This window comes from Salminus brasiliensis, chromosome 20, assembly GCF_030463535.1.
Source record: "Salminus brasiliensis chromosome 20, fSalBra1.hap2, whole genome shotgun sequence".
Taxonomy (NCBI): Eukaryota; Metazoa; Chordata; class Actinopteri; order Characiformes; family Bryconidae; genus Salminus; species Salminus brasiliensis.
The window spans coordinates 23,116,484-23,128,943 of NC_132897.1; the positions used below are offsets into that span (position 1 = coordinate 23,116,484).

The window sequence follows — 12,460 nt, forward strand, 5'->3', positions numbered from 1 at the left end:
TTTTAGAACAAACTGATCCAACATCTTTCTGGTGCTTTGAAAATTGATTTGAAAACACATTGCGCTTATCATCCGCAGTCGGCTGGTGCATGGGAACGTCTAAACCAGACCATCAAATAATTCAAACCGCCAAACAGGACTGAGCCCAATGGAAGTATTATGTGGTTTTCCTAACCTTTCTCTTTACAGGCCAGTTGAATGCTCTCTACAGCAGGTCGATGATCACATGATTGATTATATGAGTGCACTGTGCAAAACTCTTCAGTCTATTCATTCACAGGTGAAAGAGGTGTTGCCAGTGAGTGATGAGGGTCATCTACACTCTGTGAAAGTCGGTGACTGGGTGGTAGTGAAAGCCTATCGAAGGAAGGCTCATGGATCCACTGCTCACATTGCAAGAGAGAGACTGTTCCAGACAGCTTTGTGTCTGAAGATCCAGGTGATCAGATGACGTGCTAGTAACCTCTCCCTTTTATGCCCAACGTCTCCTATGTAGTGCAAAGCTCCACTAGGCAGAAGACGGTTGTTTCCATGCCACAGATAAACCAATGCTGGCCCGGAGTAGTGGCCCAGAAGCAGATGCTTGTCGACAAGTTTGTTGTTGTTTCCACTGTTTTCCGTCTAGTGTGTTAGAATTTTCTTTAGGGAAACAGACAGGACTTTGACCTTTATGTTACACTTGTTCTTACTTATACTTCATGCTCTCCTATCTTTATGAACAATTGTATTAGATTTTATGACATGTAGAGGTCATTGGAATCGTGGACATAGATCTAAATTCAGATCAACTAGTTCTGAACAGTTAGAATCTTTGTTTGACATTTTATGTTTAAAGGGAGGAAATGTGGTTTTGAGATCATAGTAGTACATAGTCAGGTGATTATTATCTCTCACATATACCATATGTATTTCATTTCATCATCATTCTCTTAGTAAATTATATCCAGGCTAACATACTACTAGACTTACGCACTTAATCAAAACTTTCGGGTGGACTTTTACTGCTCCATATGAAGGAGACCACAAATCAGTTACTCCCCTTCAGCCGGAGTGGAACAAACTAGCTACTCCTCCGATCCCAAGTGTAGACCTTATCTGTTTTCTCTATGCTGGCCACAGTGAGTTATTGTTCAAGTGACCTCGAAGTTGCATACCAACTCGTTTGGGTATCTCCAGGTGTGAGGGGCTTCTAAAAAACATATTTGAGCTTCCTTCCTCTTCATTAATTATGCACGTATGTTAACACCCTTTTGTTTATTCATATCACAGTTAGGTGTAACCAATGCGCTTCAATAACTTCTTTGTCTTCTGTGAATCAATGGAAAGTGACAACACCCCTTTGGGAAGATATATATGACCTTTTGTAACTTGGTCAACCTTCAGAGATCTCGGAGTATTTGCCAGGAGCTTCTCCCCGGCCGAAAGCTTTTCAATAAATATATTACTTTGGAGCATTAATAGTGATTTCTGCTTATTTAGAAATGTCCACCATGGCTTAGTGTCAGTTTTAGGTTCAGCTCAGGTTTAGACTTGATTTAAAGTTAGGCTTGACATCAGTTTTAGGTTCAGCTGAGGTTTAGGCTTGATTTAAAGTTAGGCTTAGTGTCAGTTTTAGGTTCAGCTCAGGTTAGGCTTGATTAAAAGTTAGGCTTGACATCAGTTTTAGGTTCAGCTGAGGTTTAGGCTTGATTTAAAGTTAGGCTTAGTGTCAGTTTTAGGTTCAGCTCAGGTTAGGCTTGATTAAAAGTTAGGCTTGACATCAGTTTTAGGTTCAGCTGAGGTTTAGGCTGGATTTAAAGTTAGGCTTAGTGTCAGTTTTTTTAGGTTCAGCTGAGGTTTAGGCTATTTTAAGCAGACCTTTGTAGGAAGATAAAGTAATGGGAGGTAAAATACTGGACAGATCAGGTGGTTGTAGGAGAAGACTTTATTGTAGTTCCAGACGACTCAGTTGACCATCTTCCCTCTAGAGGGCAGCAGCATCTATTTTATTAAATTCTTAATAACTTAGTCTCCAATACTAATCTGACAAACTGTTGGAGGACAAGAAACCCCAATGCCAGACAGTACACCTGGTTTAATGCTTCTAATAATGCTCAGTGTTCAAGGCTACACTACTGGTTAATCTCTCACAATATGATGGATAGTATTTAAAGTTGCGAAATTTCAGCATCTCCTTTAACTGATCACTGTTCAGTTCCCTTCTTCCTCTCTTTGAACAAATGTAAATCACCTTTTAATTCAATTAGGAAATTTAATAGTAACCTTTTGCTTAATTGAAGATATTTCACTACTGGAAATTTCACCTTTGAACAAATGGGAGTGGTTTAAATGCAATGTTGGAGCAGCAGCAATTAGGACAGTATGCTTCTAAACAGATGAGGGTCCAACACTCACAACAGACACACACAGATTCGTTCAGCATTGATTAGGAAGTGAATATGGGTTGAATGCAGTGTATTAAGCTTAGCCTGTAGCTCAGCTAGTCTGTGCTGCAGCATGACTGAGGAGACAGAGGCTGCTTCTCTTTAGTGAACTGCATCTCTTCATTTCATTTAGACGGGCTGGAGCACGGTCGAAGAGAAGAACCAGGCTGAACCAGGTTCTCTGTGCAGCTGGACACAACGCAGAGTCGTGGACGGGTATCCCGGATGTAAAGAGGACCGGCTACATTTATACACTGATCCATTAATAAAGACTTTTATCTTAGATTTTGTCTGAATAACTTAATACTTTTGTCTCAGTCCCTCTGACGCCTACTTTCCAGAATGTGTGAAAGTGTGTAAAAAAGAAAGAAGAGAGAGACATTTTTAGGTCAAATAAAGTTAATTTTATTATTTTTTTCGGTGGTTAATAAGAATGAGAATTATATCAGTTCAGTGGTATATTAATTTAATTTTGAAAATATCAAATTGACATTTGCGTTGTATGAAAGGTGTAGTTGTATTAAACGACAGAAACAGTCATTGTAGGAGATTAAACTAGACGCTAGGTGGCAGCATGGAGCCAGGAGTCAAATGCTTCAACAGCACTGAACTGTGTTTAATACTCTGAAAAGCTTCTCAGTGAGCATCTCTACACCAAAGCTGCTCAAGTACTTCAAGTACATCGCGCTAATGGCGCCCCCTGTGGAGAGTCTTAAGCTCGCGGGAGCCATTACAGCACAGTGTGTAATAAAAACTGAATCCAAATTTCTAAAGAATTTAATTTTTAAAGCATAAAGGAAAATGATATCACTCTCCAGTGTAAATTAGACCTTCCAGCAGTAAATATTCACTCAGCTTCTAGTTAAAGAAATATTTAAAGGAAACAGTGGCGTAGGGTTCAGTTAAACTGCTCACACCACCCAACCTAACCCCTCATATGAGTCGTGTTTTATGTTAAATTAAATATAGAAAATGTTACACAAGGAACGACAACAAATATTTACCATGTCACCCTGAATGTCACGAGAAGCGCCGGGAAGCGAGTCTTTATACAAGGAAGCTGTTACTGACATATAATGATCGCTAGATGGCGATTCTTCCACGCATCATTCAGTTGGGTGTAGAGACTCTCGATATGCCCGGTGAGTTTAAACTGTTCACTGGATGTTCAAAAATAAAATTGTTATAATTAAAAATATATTAAATAATCATATACATAAGAATAATCAGTGTAATTACAAATGACAAAAGTATATTTAAGTATTAAATAATTGTTTACCGTTGTCTGCAGAATATTGGTTCTGAAAGATGCCAATGCCCCCTACTGTTACCATAAAGCTATAACTGTCAAGCCCTCGTTATCGTGCCCTCCCCCGGGCCGCTGCCCACAGGCCCAAATAGGGACTTCCTGATCGTGTCTGTTTATTTGTGTTGATTCATTGTTCATGTGTTTCACCTGGGACTGGGAGTAAGGAGAAAGGAGTGTAGTTCCCTTTGTTCTCTGCCGTGAATTGACTCGACTGGAATCCCTGTGACGCTCTGGGATTCATCACGCGTTACTGGCGTGTTCAGCTCAGCTCTAGTTTTGCCCATGTTGCTGCACTTTGCTGTTCATATCTCTTTGTTTTGTATTTGGTTAATAAAGTACCATGCTTTGATTTCCATCTCTGCGAGTGTTCATCCCTTCAGGTCTGGCCGTACACGCCATGATAATAACATTAACAGGTGAACGTCATTCTTTTTTGAGGTTAATTTATTTAGATTTTCATTTGTTGTATTTAATAATCATTTAAGAAAGAGGAGAGAGGTCTGTAATTTTCATCATAGGTACACTTCAACTATAATCCAGGAAATGACATTGTAGGATTTGTAAAGAATTTATTTGTAAATTTTGGTGGAAAATAAGTATTTGGTCAATAACAAAAGTTCAACTCAAAACTTTGTAACATAACCTTTGTTGGCAATGACAGGTCAAACGTTTCCTGTCTTCACCAGGTTTGCACACACTGTAGCTGGTATATTAAGCATGATTAAAAAACCACATGTATCCAGGATGTACTTGGATTACCTGGATGTCATGCAAGCTAGCAGACCAAGAAGCATTCTGGTCAATAGGACAAACAGATCTTCCATTAACTTCTGTTATTAGACTGTACTATTACACTGCATAGTGTTAGAAGGGTGAGCTGAACTGTATTGATTACTTAAGTGCTGATTTAACACTGGGAACTTTACTGTGCATGTAGTCTTTATAAGTCAGAAGTCAGAGGTTTCTTAATAACAAAAACTAACTGGCACCATTAATGATCAGAGACTAATCACATTCCTTCAACAGACGCCCTGGAGAGCCCAAAGCTCACCCTAAACACCTCAAACTCGTCTCACCTGGGGAAGCAGTCCAGTACAGCTGTGACCACTGTAACATCTTATACAAATCAGACAGGAGCAACTCCATCAGCATCACTGTGGGTAAGAGAACAGAGAAAGGCTTTATAATAAGCTCATCTGACTGCAGTAGTAGTAGCAGCATTCTGTAATCATATGTGAGCAGCACGGATTGCTACTGGCTGTCTAAAAACGTCCATAAAAAAAGTGTGCCACTACCGGATTCACACCCGGCCAGTTTTGTGCTTAGCATGTGCTGCTCTGTTTAGAGAACCGGTATGGACTATATGAAGTTATAAGAACCAATGAAAATTAAAGAGAATATTATATTATACTAATTAGCGCTAAATCAAGAATTCTGTGATTTACACTATATGGACAAAAGTATTTGGACACCTGCTCATTCATTGTTTGTTCAAAATGAAGGATATAAAAAAAAGTATTTATCCTGCTTTTGTTGGAGTAACTGTCTCTACTGTTCAGGGAAGAAGGCTTTCTACTAGAGTTTGGAGGAGCATTGCTGTGAGGATTTGATTGCATTCAGTGACAAGAGCGTTAGTGAGGTCAGGATGTTGGATGATCACCACCCCACCACCTCAACTATTAGATGGAGCACCACCATAATTCAGCTCAATGCTGGGTGGTTTTATACCCCTCTAACCCACGCCTGACATCAGGCATGGCGCAAGAAGGTTCATGTTTACTATCTGCTCCATAAAAAGTGTCCTATTCTAATGGCAGTACTTTTCTACAAGCACTAGACAAGCTGTGTGCTGTTTGCACATCTGTGTCAGAAATGGGTGCACCTTAAAGATGCTGAATTCAGTCATTAGAAGGTGTGTCAACAAACATTTGGTCATTGGCCATTATCTATTTTTAGTAGAGCAACTTAACTGGTATCTGTCTGGCTGTCATCAGCTCACAAACAGTAGCTTCCACAGACAACTGCTGTATGTGTGAACAGCCACTGTGGGTGAGCTGCTGCAATCACAATGTGGCCTGTGTGAATGTTGTACCAGTTTACAGCTACTGATACCAGTTCCTCTTTTCCAGTGAATTTGCTGCAGCCCAACATCTCCTTCAGTGTTTCACTGGCGGCTTGAAGGGCCTGAAGTGACCAGGAGCTACAGCTCCATCATCTGCTCCGTTCAACCGCAGTATCCAGGAGGCTCCTTCCACCTGGAGTTCAGTGGTGAATCCAGCATCACCAAAACTCAGTCAGCTGTTAACCACTCAACCACCTTCTCCTTCCCTGAGGCTGATTATGTCCACCAGGGAAACTACAGCTGTGTTTATGAAGTAACTGTGTCTTCACGCTCTTTTAGATCCTCCAACACGGAACTCTTGGCCGTCACTGTGAAAGTTACAGTAATAAGATGAGCTCATCGTTTTTCTGGACTAGTTCTCCTGAAGTGTAAATATTCTGACAGTAATTTCTCCCTCAGTATCGTTGGTTCCCATCATCAGTTTTTCAGCCGCAGCAGCAGGACTGTTACTCGTATCAGTGCCGATCATTGTTTTCCTCAAAGGGAGAAATAAGCAAAAGCTGCAGAAAGCTGAGAAGACGTATCGTAGACACTGTGAGTACTTTCTGTTCAGAGGACAGTTTACTGAGGTACATTGAAACTCACAGAAGGTAAACAGAGAGTAGATACACATGTCCAAATGTTTGTGGACACCTGCTCATTCATTATTTCTTCTGAAATCAAGGGTATTAAAAAGTATCTTATTTTCTTCTCTGCAGAACGAGCATGGATGTGAGGATTACCACCCCACCTCATCCCAAACTCCCCAACTCATCCCAAAACTAATGGATTTCTTCTCTGTTTTTCCTTCATTGTTTTGGTTTGTTGGTTTTTCTGCTTCCAGGTTTCTGTTCATTGTTTTTTCAACACCTCACTTGTGTTCTTTCTCCTGGCCCAAGCTCCGTCTAGTGTTCTGCTTTTGTTTGATGTGTTTCTCGTTTTCCTGAATACTGCTCAGCTTCCTCCCAGTCCCAGCTGTGTTACTGTGTCCAGTTTGAGTTGTGAGGTTTTGATTTTGTTTCTGGTTCTGTGCATTAGATTGCTGTTCCCCCGGTTGTGCTTTGCTTTGTTGTGTCTGTTTACTTTTGCCCAGGTTACATTAAAGTCCTGCATCGTCCATCCCTGCAAGTGTTTCCTTGTGTTCACTGTCACGTCTGACCAGGTATGACAGTAACTAATAAATTATTTATCATTATTTATTTATTTATTCTTCTTCTTATTATTATTATTATTGAAAACAACTGTATCATGAAAACATCACATCTGTAATACATAAAGGAAATTATTGTGGTTGTCATTATTTATTAACAATAATAACAATGGTAATATTTACATATTTAATGTGCTAAAATGCCTTAAGATGAGACGATTAGCCTCGTTAATAAGTGAGTCTATGACTGGAGCTGCTGCTGCAGGTATGATATCTGACCTGTAGGTGGCGCTGCTGAGTCGCTTTTCATCCTGAATCAGTGTAATCTCTGTGAAACTGGACTGAATTGTCTACTTATGTCTCTTTACCCTCAACTGTCTCCGTTTTGTTGTGCTAATAACCACAGTATGAGGAGGCCTGGAAAAAATGACCTTAATGTGGTTTCAGACTGACCTAAAGTGACCTTCACCTTTAAGTTCCATAATGAGTGTAAACAGTCCTTATTTCCCAACATGAACCCAGACCCAGATTCATTTTAGAAACTATGAACTGAAACTCCATGGCAGCATTTGAAAACCATTAATATTCAACATTATGGGCTGTTTAATTTAGACGTCTAAAAGACTGTAGTGTCTAAACGATTAACTCCGGCATATATTAAATATAACAGCAGTTTATTAGTTCTTATCTCCTGCTCTCCGGGACCCTCACCTCACTTGGCCTTGGAGAGGCAATCTCCCCGCACCCTCCCACAAGCCTTTGCAAAGTCTAGGCCACAGAGACCAGCTACAGTTTGTTTCTTTAGTTCCAGTGCATTTAAACATTCAGTTCAAGTGAGGATTCTACAGATTTATCAATTCTTCTGTTTACAAACCGTCACTCTCCCTTTTCATGACGGTCATGAACTGAACTACATCCAGTTTTTTCACATATTTTTTTATTTTAAGATATGATTCTTCTCATCCCACCTACCACCTGGGAGACCATGTTCAAGTATTTTCCAAGTATCGGTCGATAGATGCTCTAAATTCAGTTCAGGATGAGAAGATTACAGAGAGGACGTAATGTACACGAGATAAGGGGTAAAGATAAATTTACCATAACAGTGAAAGTAAATGTGTGTTCCCCTTTTACTCACATACTGAATTTACATATATATGGTCACCTGAAGTAATTCATAATTAATATACTGGCCTTTGGCCCGAGTAAGATCTTCCTGTCGTGAGTATTCAATCAGAAACCTCTAATCAGCATTAGTGAACAGTTCGGTTGTTTTTTGTATTGACTTTTACTGTTTTGACTTCTACATAGCTTGGACTACATAGAGACTAAATCTATAACCACTAGACTACTATAATAACACACAAAGTAAAGTAACAGCAAATGTTACATGTATTATGATTATTATTATTAGTGAAAAATAAGGGATTAAAGACTGCACACACTGCTTTCAGAATATAGAAGAGTATATATGATATACAAGCTGACAGCCCTAGTCTCTCTAAAGCAGGAAAGTACGAGCAGTTGGCGTCATCACTCGACTATATGTTCAAAGTGTCAACAAGTAAGGAAATGGGAGTGATATTGAAACATTGGCAAAAAACAAAATAGATAAAAGGGGAAAAAAGCCTTATAAAATCAATTCAAGTTTATTTATAAAACAACGAATGTCATCACAAAGCATTTAACAGAGATCTGGGTATAAATACCTAGAATAAAACCCAGGAATAAAAACAATAAATCAATACTGAATTAAGAGAATATGGAAATGCGCCGTCAAGCCATAAAAGATGAAAACGTGAGTGAAATGTTGAAGTCCAGGCAGGTATGCATGGTCATGCAGTGAGGTGAGGATGAATCAACACGAGGCTCTAGATCAGGACAGTGGGCTGTAGGATAGTCGAGAGCCAGGTCTGGTGGTACAAGGATGGAATAGCTGGAACTGGGCATCTCAATACATGGTAGAGAGAGAGAGAGAGAAAACAGAAAGGAGGGGGGAAAACAAGGGGTTAGGAGATCCAATGGGTAGGGTGGGAGTCAGATCACGGCAAGCTTAAAACCTCAACAAAAAAAAAGAAAAAAAAACAGTAAAGGTTTCAAGCACATCTTAGATAAAACAAGGCCTTGATTCACAGGGAAAGTCCTAACTACATAAACATACTCAAAGAATTGGATACAATAAAAATGTCCTTCCCTAAACTCAGGCCTCTTTTGCCACAGGACTTACTGTACAAATGACACGGGTAGAATTGATCAAGGTCATAACAGTAGAGACAGAATTGTGGCCAAAATACATTTGCAAAGAAACAGACATATCTACCACTCCGAGAAAAAGGCCTCGAATGAACAGGATAATGCAGCAGTCTCGAGCACAAGCACTGCAATCCATATGATCAGCTCAGAGTCCATAAACATTTTCCATTTACCAAACATTTTGGTAATTTGGATGATTTCTATCATCCCGTAAGACTGGTGTCCTCACCCCCTTATTTCAGTCCTGAAGCACTGTGGCTGTAAAAGCTACATAGGACAACCACATACGGTCATTTCCTAAAGTAGTGTTGGTAAGAGTCTCAAACGCGAGAACAGCTCAGCCAGTTTGGATGAAACACTTTGTTTTGAACACAGAAACTCACAAGAGACATCGGTATGATTGACTAACTAAACATTAGGTGGTGCATTGTCCTTGTGTGTGAAAAAGGATAGGAACCAGATTCCTGGGGGCCTGAAAGGAGGTCAAGGGTGCACAATGTTCTGGGCCATTTTCAAGAAGAAAATTAAGAAAGGGATTTAGGAGTATGAGTAGACTGGTGTACGACCTCTAAATGTAGATTAGAAAGACAATAATAATCAGAACCTGTAATCAGATCAGGACAGAACAGTGTTAGTATGAAAACAGGCTACAGCAGCATGATTAGAATACTTCAGAATAGTTGCTTCTTCTGAAGTGGGAAACTGATAGTAGTCCAGAATCCTGCAAAAGAAATGTACATTACTGGTTGTAGGGTTTAAGAAGTTCTCCAAGATGCTGTGGGGACCAACAATCGAGAGACTCATTTCAGAAGAAGTATTTTATAATCAACATGGAATTTAACTGGAATCCAGTGCAGGGACGAGAGAATAGACACATGTGGTCACAATTTCAAGCTCTAGTGAGCAGTCAAGCCGCTGCATTCTGAACTTATTTAATGACCCTGAGCTTATTTAAAGATTTACATAAACTTCCTACCATAGCAGCATTACAATAATCCAATCTTGAGGTTATAAATCTATATAAATTTAATAGAGTGCGCGACTGAGTGAGCTCATTTGTGTTCTGTTCTGTTTCATTTTTTATATACATTTTCCTTTGACTTGTTTCATAAATTCAATATCACTGTAACTTACCTGGAAGTATTCAGCTGTGTGCTTGTGGTGAAGCGTCCTTCACATCTGCTTGAAGCCACACTACCACATCACAGCCAGCCAGCCAGAGTTGCAGGTGGACAGACAGCGAGCTACAGATTTGTAGATGGGTAAAATAGAACGAGCTGCAGATGAACAGAAAAACAACCACAGAGCTGCAGATTTAAAGACAAACACAGTTGCAGACAGTCAGAGTTGGAACCAGAGTCTAAACAGAATGAACTGCAGATTTATAACCAGAGAGGTATAGATTGACAGACAGACAGAGATGCAGAAGGACCGAAAGCCAAGGGACATACATACAGTCAAACAGAGTTGCAGATGCATAGTCGGAAAAACAGCCAGCCAGCCAGAACTGCACATTGAAAGAAAATTAGCCACTAAATTGCCACACAGTTGCAGATAGACACAACCAGCCAGAGATGCAGATAGTCAGACAGTTTCACATGGATACAGCGTTTCATATGGATAAACACAGCCAGAGTTACTGCCAGAGCCTTAGCAGGATGAATTGCAGAGTTTTAGATGGAGACAGACAGAGATGCAGAACGGTAAGCAGCCAGCGAGCCAGCCAGAGTTGCACAAGGACAGCCAGTCCAGCCACTGAATCACACATGGAAAGAAAGCCAGCCAGCCACAAAGTTGCACATGGACATGCAAACGGCGCCACACACAGTTGCAGACAGACATAGTTTAAAATGGACAGCCACCCAGTCAACCAGTTGTAGATGGACAAACAGCCAGAGTTGCGGAGCGAAATACACACTGCCAAACAGTCAGAAACAGTCACACAGTCAGAAAGACAGCCATCCATTGAACTGCACATGGATAGACAGCCAGCCATCAGAGTTTAAACAGAACGCAACAAAATTGCAGATTCATAGACAGCCAAAGAGTGCTGATGGACAGACAAGCCAAAGAGTGTTGATGGACATTCACACAGCCAAATATAGTTACAGACGCACAGTCAGAAAGACAGGCAGCCAGAGTTGCACATGGATAAACAGTCAAAGCAGCACACAACAACAGAGACGCAGACACATAGTCAGAAAGAAAGCCATCACTGCACCTGACAGCCAGCCAAACAAAGTTGCAGAGGGATTATCATACATTTGCAGACGGATAGGGAGTTTCACATGCATAGACAGCCAGTCAGAGTAGCTGCCAGAATCAAACAGAATGAACTGCAGCTTTATAGACAGCCAGAGAGAGGTGTAGATGGACAAAGGAACATACAGTCAAACATGGTTGCAAATGCATAGTCAGAAAGACTGCCAGAGTTGCACATTGACAGACAGACACTGAATTGCAAACAAATGGCCAAGCAGACAGCCACACAGGTGTAAATGAAAAGGCAACCAGAGTTTTAAATGGAGAGACAGCTAGAGATGCTAAAGAACAGGCAGCCAACCAGAGATACACATGAATAGCCAGGCAGCAAGCGTTGCACATGGACATGCAGACAGCCATACAGTTGCAGATGGAGTGACAGCCAACCAGCCTGCCAGAGTTGCAGATCCTAAGGGAATGAGGGGGGGGAGGGGGGGGGGGGCGACACACCAATAGCATTAGGATAAAGCAATTAATTACATCTAGCTTAGCTTACCAGTATACATCAACAAGGCCATGTAAACAAGACATGTAAATAATGTCGTATTGTCATTTTAGGATGTGATGACCACCCCTATAGCAAGCACTTGGTTCATTTCAGGCTAAGCAAAGAACGAGCGCCTTATGTAAAGAGTGTGCGACTTGTCTCTTTCATGTTCCGTTTTGACTTTGTCTATACTTTCCATTGACTTTTTTGCACGAATTCAATAAACATCACTGGATGTATTCAGCTGTGTACTTCTGGTAAAGCCACACTACCACAACACAGAGACAGCCAGCCAGAGCTGCAGATGGACAGACAGCAAGCTATCGTCTTGTAGACAGATAAAACAAAAGTTGCAGATGGACTGAAGAACAAATACAGAGCTACAGATTTATAGACAGACAGTTGCAGACTGAGAAGAGGGACATACAGTCAAACAGAGTTGCAGATGCATAGTCGGAAAAACAGCCAGCCAACC

At 40.6% G+C, this 12,460-nt stretch overlaps 1 pseudogene; it reads left to right on the plus strand.

Moving 5' to 3' along the window:
- LOC140542387 (uncharacterized) overlaps positions 1 to 12,460 on the plus strand; it is a 239,401-nt pseudogene that overhangs the window by 56,781 nt on the left and 170,160 nt on the right.